At 42.6% G+C, this 9102-nt stretch overlaps 1 protein-coding gene across 2 annotated transcripts in view; it reads left to right on the top strand.

Annotated features, from left to right (window-relative positions):
- The first annotated feature begins 2782 nt into the window (after positions 1-2782).
- The window catches only part of LOC139392697 (oxysterol-binding protein-related protein 8-like), a 149382-nt gene continuing 143062 nt past the window's right edge, over positions 2783-9102 (top strand). Inside the window, exon 1 of one of the 2 annotated variants that reach the window (XM_071140870.1) lies at positions 2783-3127. The gene's annotated coding sequence lies outside the window, so the exon portion shown is untranslated. The remainder of the gene's footprint in view (positions 3128-9102) is intronic. The other variant, XM_071140869.1, reaches the window with a different exon arrangement.

Genomic DNA, 9102 nt, shown 5'->3' with positions numbered 1-9102 from the left:
AGCATTATGGGACACAACGCTCTGTAGAAACAAACAGGAGGATGGGACGTTCGGTCAAAGCGATGCTCGAGGCTCACAAACCGTCCTGCGATTTTCTGGGGGTACATTGATGTTGCATTACGTCATCGTGTCACATCATCGTTTTGGTATAATTCTGTATCGGGTCATGCATATCAATACCTCTAGGTTAAGTCATGAAAGGAGGTCGGTACCCACATGTAAAGCCATTTGAGGTGTAATTGTTATAGCCTACTGTTATTATAACACTCTATGCCTGACACGAAACAACGTTATGATTCAGATATGTGCGTGCATGGACGACCTTGAACGCTAATATTCCCCACCTTGTTGCAGCTGTATGATCTGCACGAGAAATTGCGTCACATTTTTTTTAAACGTTCCTATTTACGAAATAAATATTTATGTATTTTACAGTAATCTTGTAGTATTAACATCATGACTAATACTGTTATGGCTATACATATTTTAAAATAGGTTTGGAAAAGCAGTTAATGTACTGTATAACCGTTAGTTAGTTAGGCTACTTCCAAAACAAATCCCTACCAAAATGAACCCTACGTAAAATCTATGCAATGGTGTGTTTGCTTCCATAAAGTTTCTGTGCAATATATACCTCAGTGGTGCAATATGTATGAAATATTTGTATTTTTCGAAGGGACCGTGCTACATTAGCCTGATACCAGTCGAGCTATTCCACTCCATGCCACTGCTTGGCTGGTCTTTCGGCAATCTCAACGTTCAATATGCAGCCGGATTTACGGCGCAGTTAGTTGTTGATTGATAATTGGAAACAACAGCCATGACAACAATCTGGAACATGGGTGTACGCAAATTTGCAGCAATATAGAATTCGAATTTTAAGAATAACAACAACAAACAAGACCGTTACGACCTGCTGCGGTAATTCCCTTGTGAGAAGGCAGTGTCAATGCAATGTCATGTTGTTCAAAGTGGCTAGAGCGGACTCTGTAATGAGAGAGAAATAATGATACGGAAAATATTAGCCTACAAGATTCAATCGAGCTGGGTTTGCTTCAGTTGCATCCTATTAATTAGAGGAATGAAGCGCAAAACTGGCACCTGTCGTCATTCCTCGCACATATGCTGACCATCCTGACCTAATACATGTTTTACCATTTGTTATGCTCATTTCAGTTGCATTATTTGTCCCTCCTCTCTTATTGAGAGATGGAGTCCAGACCGGCTACTACTTTCTAAATGGGCGTAGAGAGAATTAGTAATATCTCTCTCTCACACACTAAAAGGACCTATCAATCAAAGCCACCAGCGCACCTCAAGACACACAAATCACATTTCTCCTTTCCTAAAAACGTATTCAAAACATATGCTCACCTTCACATGTTGGCTGTAATCCATCAGAAAGTAGGCCTAGGCTGCATTATAGCATAATGTTAAAATCATGTATTTAAATGAATTGACAAGGAGAGACAGCTATAGTATTACGAGAGACGTTGGTTCTATAATTATTATCCAAGCATGTGCCTTATTCCAGAGGACTTTTTCTAAACTTCCCCCTGTAATTCTTTATTTTTTTTATTCAGTTGAGTCTGACGGAAGCCTTGGGGTTTTTATTCTAGGCGTGAAGATATTCCACCAACATGTTTAGACGATAAAAAGCTACAATGATCACTCGTGCATGGCTGCCAAATGTTTTGGTGTCCCCATAAGTCTAATATTTAAATTGAGGAAAGGTCCACGTTAGACGTCCCTCGTAAAGGATAGGCACATCTGCTGATGTGAGCTGTTGGCGCACAACAAAAAGTGTAATTTCCCAAAAATGACCTCAGTGGGGAATGGGGATCTACGTCAACAGCCAGGGTTTCATTAAGCCTATGAATTAACTTCTAATTTACACATCTCTGTCTTCAATGTTCCTTTCTTGTGTAATTCATGCATCTCCGCTGACATCTCCACTGGCCTCTCTCTGTCCAATCCTACTGAATTCCTCTTACAGCTCTTGAGACAGTACCCTATAGCCCAATGCGTGTCCTCGAAGTAGCAAGTTTGAATGGCGAGAGCTTCTCTGGTATGACGTGATCACGTTGGCTGATGGTAAAAAAATCAATAAACGGGAATCCTGCGTTCTTCCCGCGCCCAATGTTTATGTTTACAATTAAATGTATTATGTCAGAATGCCCAGTGTTTATGTTTACAATTAAATGTATTACGTCAGAATGCCCAATGTTTATGTTTACAATTAAGTGTATTACGTCAGAATGCCCAACGTTTATGTTTTCAATTAAGTGTATTACGTCAGAATGCCCAATGTTTATGTTTACAATTAAATGTATTACGTCAGAATGCCCAATGTTTCCATTCAAATGCATCAATTAAATTTGAACGTTTTCCCATCAGTCTAGTTTGCATTAACATTGTGATTGGATGATAGCGGTGAAGGTTATCGAATCTAGTGGCAAGGAGTGGAACGTAAATTAAAGAGCCTGGTACCCAGGCTAGTGCTACATCTTTCTGCCACTAGATGTCGGACTCTACCCATCTCATATTTAGTGGTTACACAAATACATTATTCTACGGCTTCATAGATACAGCAACATATACGCTTTAAATGTAGCTGTCTTATTTCTACAAGTATATGTGGCCCACAACATATTCGTTATTTGTTTATGGACAATTTATCTATCCTTTAAAACATGACATTACTAGTTGTGTAGACTGCCGAGCATCAAGCAAAAGTAGTCGAACGATAATCACCGGATTACAGGCGTCTCAGTTAATCACTGATTCAACATTCGCACTCACAAGAAGGAAGGCTACGAACAGGATTTCAGAGCTTTTATATAGACTCTAAAATACATGCAAAAAAAATCCGTTTTAGAAACTAATCCGTTCCATCAACTAATTAAGCAATTTCTAGAAAACCATATGTATATGTTGCAAACCTGTGATAGCAGGCAGCTGTCCTGACTCCTTATCGAGTGTGAAATGATGGAGTGTGTAAGCTAACGTTAGCTATTTCTGCAGTTCTTCTTAGCTAGCGAACGAAAAAAAACATTACATCATAAGGAAGTTGCAACAGTCAAACTAACAGTGGATGGTACCAGATAAGCCATCTGAACCAAACAAGGTAAGGACTGGAGAGCTAACGTTACCTTTCTATGGATGTTAATTATGCGAGTGTGAAAAGAGACACGGATCGGAGGGTGACACTTCTGAATGCGACAAAATTGAATGGTTCCGCTCTGTTCTGCTTGGGTGCTAACCCACACCAGCCAGATAGTTAGTTAGCAAGTTAGATATAGTTGTTGACATCAGTGTTGGCTATGGAGTTGTTAACTGTATGCTTATCAACGTCAATGTTACTAACTAGAAATTATCCTGGCTAGTTAGCTAGAATGCTAACTGACTTCATTATTTAGCTAGCCTGGTGGGGGTTATGTAATAGATGATAGGGCAATGAACAGGATCCAACCAGCTCGCTTGTTTTCATCTGATAACGTTACATGTAAATGGCAACGGAATCGATGATGCTCTCCGAGTATTTCAATCGCAGGCTAGGTGACTATGTCAAGGCAGCATACATTTGTATTAGCTAGATGACAGAGCAATCTGAATGCAGACGTGCGTGATCAGCATGACTACAGTAGATATAGCCTAGTTGTGTGACAAGAAGGCCCCAAGAAGACTGTGATGAATTGTCAGGCTAAAATATAACAGTAAAATTTAAGTTGATTCTCTTCACTTTGTCCAAAAAAAAGTAAAATATTTTGCTGTTATCTTTTGAATGCAGTGACTGAAGCATTGGGAGGGAAATTATAGAATTGCTCTCCATTAAAGGAAAGGGAATGGGAAACAAACACGGAAACATTTTACAATATGTCCGCAATTATTTTTTGCGTCTTCAGTTAAAACATGTTCAGATATTGAAATACAAGTCACAGGGCTTGGTTCTTGTTTGTTAGCCAACGTTGTGCTGTGAAAGCTGTCCAAAACATCAACCCTGAGCTGACTTCACGTTACACTGAGATCCTGCGGTCAGGTTATGTCAGCAGGCCCAGGCCCGATCAGATATTAGGTTACAACTCTTACTTGATATGAAGAGCTCAGTAACATGACACCCCACCATGAGACACAGCTCTACAATAACATGCTCTGCACCCTCTTTTCATAACGGGACACTGAAGGCATACATCACCAGACAAATTATGTAGGCAATTGAAGCTACAGTATAGTGAGCCGACTAAAACCAGGGTTATACTCAGTGGTTGACTTGGACTGAAATAGGTGCCCGTATTTATTTTGTTTGCCGATACTGTTTTTATTTAGGTGATACTTTTGAGTGAATATTCTAAAAGAGGAACAGGAACTCCAGCAGTAGACAAATTGAGGTGTCGGTGCTCCGGCCCAAGTCTAGCACTGGTTCAGAAAAGCAGTTGAAATGATTTCCCATTAGTCTAGTTGTCAAAGATGATCTAGTCCTTCCTTGAAAATCAACCAATTAGAAATATACCTTTGTTTTTAGAGGATATATTGAGGTTCAACTGTACTATTATAAAGCACTCTATCAAAGTACTATCACCTCCTAAAAATTTGAGGCAAATACTAGACGACTCCTAATGATTCAGGCTGATTGGACTGGTAGCCTAGACTGGGACTCCCTAAGGATTCAGGCTGATTGGACTGGTAGCCTAGCCTAGACTGGGACTCCCTAAGGATTCAGGCTGATTGGACTGGTAGCCTAGCCTTGGACTCCCTAAGGATTCAGGCTGATTGGACTGATAGCCTAGCCTAGACTGGGACTCCCTAAGGATTCAGGCTGAGTGGACTGGTAGCCTAGCCTAGACTGGGACTCCCTAAGGATTCAGGCTGAGTGGACTGGTAGCCTAGCCTGGGACTCCCTAAGGATTCAGGCTGAGTGGACTGGTAGCCTAAATTGGGACGCCCTAAGGATTCAGGCTGAATGGACTGGTAGCCTAGCCTAGACTGGGACTCCCTAAGGATTCAGGCTGAGTGGACTGGTAGCCTAGCCTAGACTGGGACTCCCTAAGGATTCAGGCTGAGTGGACTGGTAGCCTACATTGGGACTCTCTAAGGATTCAGGCTGAGTGGACTGGTAGCCTAGCCTAAATTGGGGACCACATATTTCCATGTTTTCCATTCTTGACAGATTTGCATGTCAATGCAGGGTAATCATCATCTCACCCAGAGAGGAAACATTCGTCATTTGAGTGATGAGGTGTAGGCTACACCCTCAGTCACAGGCTCAGGCCTCCAGGGCCTTGCAGGTCATTTGCCTGCCAAATATAGTTTCCATTCGCCCCTCAACTTAGGCCTGCAGCTCGTGGCCAGTGTACTGTTGCTCAGCTCTGGGATGTCTGTGGCGTGTCTTGATCCATTTCCACGTAGGCCTTATTATTTACCTGTTAAGATGGGATGCTGACATGCTGTGGAGCTGGCTGTGCTTTAGTCCCACTCTGGTTTCAGTAAACTGCACATGATCAGGTTTACTGGTTGTGGTGTGTAGCTGTGTCGTTGCTCAGAAAGATTTCCTACAGTGAGAGTAAACACAAGGCCACCTGAGCTACCAACCCCCAAGGTGTTGTGTGACTCCCTGTTCCCAACCTGTAAAGATTCTCCCCCCTTGAGAAAGACAACATCCGGCCTCTGTCTCACTTCACAGCCCAGGCTGGTGTAGATATCTCAGCCATAAAGCCTATTGGCATTCCAATAGGTGATAGCAGCACCATGGTAAACAATGTAAACATTGCTCCCAGCTACTGTTTAGGTCATAGTGCACTTCATTTCCAAAACCAAAAACTACAATTTTACGTAATTGTGTCAGATACCATTTATGTTACGTATTCTGTCCACGAGAGATTATAGCGCACTAGGAAAAACAAGGTTGAATTACTATAGCAACATCTCTAAAAAATATTCTGACCAAGATACTTCGCAATTAGCCTACAGTAACCTAGTTGAACTTACCGTGTCAACTAATACGACTCTGTAGAAATACATAGTAGAAAAAAGACTAACATTCACATGTAATCAAACAGACTCTGTCCAATGTTAAAAATACATGTTATTAATGTGTAATTGTACTGTTACCAGATCATTGGACTTGAAAGCCTGTGTAAACTGTCTGTCCTTCTGGTTTCTTCTCTGATTTGAGTCCATTCGACTACACTGTCGCGTGGCGCTACATGTTGGCATTAAGAATTGATTTCATTAACATGGCTAACACCCTCATTTTGTCTCAGCATGAATAATCTTGCTCCCGAATGTAATTGTGATGTCTGGAGGCCTGCCTTCTACTGCCATAAATAAACACATTTTAAAAAGCTATGCATTCAAATGACCGCAAACATTAAATGACTCGGCACACAATGACATTACTCTCATGGTAGGAAATCTCTCTGAGCAACGACACAGAGAAGGAAGTCTCCTCTCCCCAGTCACTGTTACTGATCTCCTCACTGGTCTCCACGGTGATGGATGGATGCCCTGGGCGTAACCTCACTGCTTGTATCATTGACTTATAACAGAGGAGCGCACTCAGCCAATGATAAACAATGTGTTTTTCTTTCCGAGGATGACTGGAATAGCTGCCTAATGCTTTCAGAGTCAGACGGATGTCCTTCACATTACTGGTAGAGGAGATTGCCTGCTTGCAACCAGTCATGACTTATCTCTTGAAAGGGATACTTCAGGATTTTGTTGGATACCGTTTTTATGTTTCTGCGTGCAGTTTGAAGGCAGTTGCTCACTAGTGCTAACACAATGACTGGAAGTCTATCATATCTGATAGACTTTGTCATTACACTAACACAAGTTAGCATTGGCTCTCGAAACTACCTCTAACTTCCTTCATAATGGACGCAGAGACACAAAAATGCCAAAATTCCGAAGTATCCCTTTAAAGCTGCTGAAATTAGGCGAACTATTCCAATTTTAGCAACCAAGAAATGGCGGAGCTGTTTCTGCATATTGCACCTTTTAAGACTGTCAAATCACATGGCTTTCTGGAGTTCGCTGGATTCAAAAGGCCATAGAAATGAGTGAATAGACTAATAATTTTGGTTTAAAAAAACGCCCTTGCTTGCAGTCATTGGGCTATGTCCTATGTGACAGGCACCCACTGATATGACATACAGTACAGTATCCTGCTAAAGACAATCAAATAAAATACAATTTTATTTGTCACATGCGCCGAATACAACAGGTGTATACTTTATAGTGAAATGCTTACTACAAGCCCTTAACCAACAATGCAGTTTTAACAAAAAATAAGAGGGGTACAGTACCAATGTTTTTAACTTTTCCAACAATTCCATATGAAATAATGTCTCTTCTAGTCTGTCCACCTGAATCCACGTGGCTTGTAATGATCTTCTGTTCATTGTAATATTAAGACACTAGGCCTAAATGCAGAGGACATTTAAAACGTCCACACTCAGTATCTGTACACTGTGTTGATATTGCTTCCTGCCAGGGTTGAAGCCCAGCCTTGGTAACAGAGCTCTAATGCTGAGTCACACACACCCTGGAGGCTGATGGTCATGGAAACGACACCACTGCAGAGTGTAATGGATGGACAGGGTCGAGTCTGGCCTGTGATATGGGTGACTGAGTGCTATGTAGACAAATAGCTGGTTCAGTGTAATGGTTGTCTCAGGCTTTCCTCTGTGCCTGGGATCTGAAGGGCTTCCAATAGCCACAGCCACCAGTAGCCTTGTCACTGCTGGAGGCTGATGTTGCACTGAAGTCTAAATGGACTTCAATTCAAATCATCACTGATGCAATGCACACCTTTAGTAGGAAGATCCTAATATTGTGTGACTGGCTTTGAAAAATCTTTCAACCCGTCTGCTTTCTTACCTGAACAAATTACAATTTGGACCTGGAGTTCAAACAAATCCAAAGTACAGACGTTTAATTAACACCAGCTTAACACCTGTTTTATTTTTTTACCCCAGCAGTGTAGGTATACACACACACACACACTCACATTCACTATAGACGAGGGCTCCGCCTGGCCCTTGGAGATCATTGGCCCAGCTAGTCATCCTCAGGGCTCGTCCTGGTCACTCCTCCAGAGCACATCCTTAGATATAATTAGATATGAAGGAAAACCTCATCAGGATTGTGCACCCAAGTGACTGTTCCCCGGGGAGACAGTGCTACAACCACAGATGGTTCCTTTAACTATTATTGGGAACATGGAGCGGCTCTTGGTTACTGTACCCTGCTGTGTGAGACCTAATGGAGGGTCCTGTGTCGAGGCCTAGTGGAAAGTCCTGTGTCGACCTAATGGAGGGTCCTGTGTAGAGGTCTAGTGGAGAGTCCTGTGTCGGGGCCTAGTGGAGAGTCATGTGTCGGGGCCTAGTGGAGAGTCATGTGTAGGGGCCTAGTGGAGAGTCATGTGTAGGGGCCTAGTGGAGAGTCATGTGTAGGGGCCTAGTGGAGAGTCATGTGTAGGGGCCTAGTGGAGAGTCCTGTGTAGGGGCCTAGTGGAGAGTCCTGTGTAGGGGCCTAGTGGAGAGTCCTGTGTAGGGGCCTAGTGGAGAGTCCTGTGTAGGGGCCTAGTGGAGAGTCCTGTGTAGGGGCCTAGTGGAGAGGCCTAGTGGAGAGGCCTAGTGGAGAGGCCTCATGACGTCTAGCGCCTCATGATTCATAAAGTAATAACACACACTCAGCATGTGGGGCGGCAGGGTAGCCTAGTGGTTAGTGCGTTGGACTAGTAACCATAAGGTTGCAAGTTCAAATCCCCGAGCTGACAAGGTACAAATCTGTCGTTCTGTCCCTGAACAGGCAGTGTCATGGCAGCGGGTCATGTTCCTAGGCCGTCATTGAAAATAATAATTTGTTCTTAACTGACTTGCCTAGTTAAATAAAAAGGTAAAAATGTCATCCTTTCTCACGTTACGCCAAAGTCCATTAGAGATGCTGAATGAAATACTACACCTTCTGGGTTAAATGCGGAAGACACATTTCAGTTGAAGGCCTTCAGTTGTACAGCTGAAGAGGTATCCCCCTTTCTAACTACCTTCACTACTACACGTCAATGACAGCTAGCACAGCTGCCTATTAGCTAGAGGCTTA

The sequence above is a fragment of the Oncorhynchus clarkii genome, chromosome 33 (assembly GCF_045791955.1).
Source record: "Oncorhynchus clarkii lewisi isolate Uvic-CL-2024 chromosome 33, UVic_Ocla_1.0, whole genome shotgun sequence".
NCBI lineage: Eukaryota > Metazoa > Chordata > Actinopteri > Salmoniformes > Salmonidae > Oncorhynchus > Oncorhynchus clarkii.
This window is presented reverse-complemented; position numbering and strand designations above follow the sequence as displayed.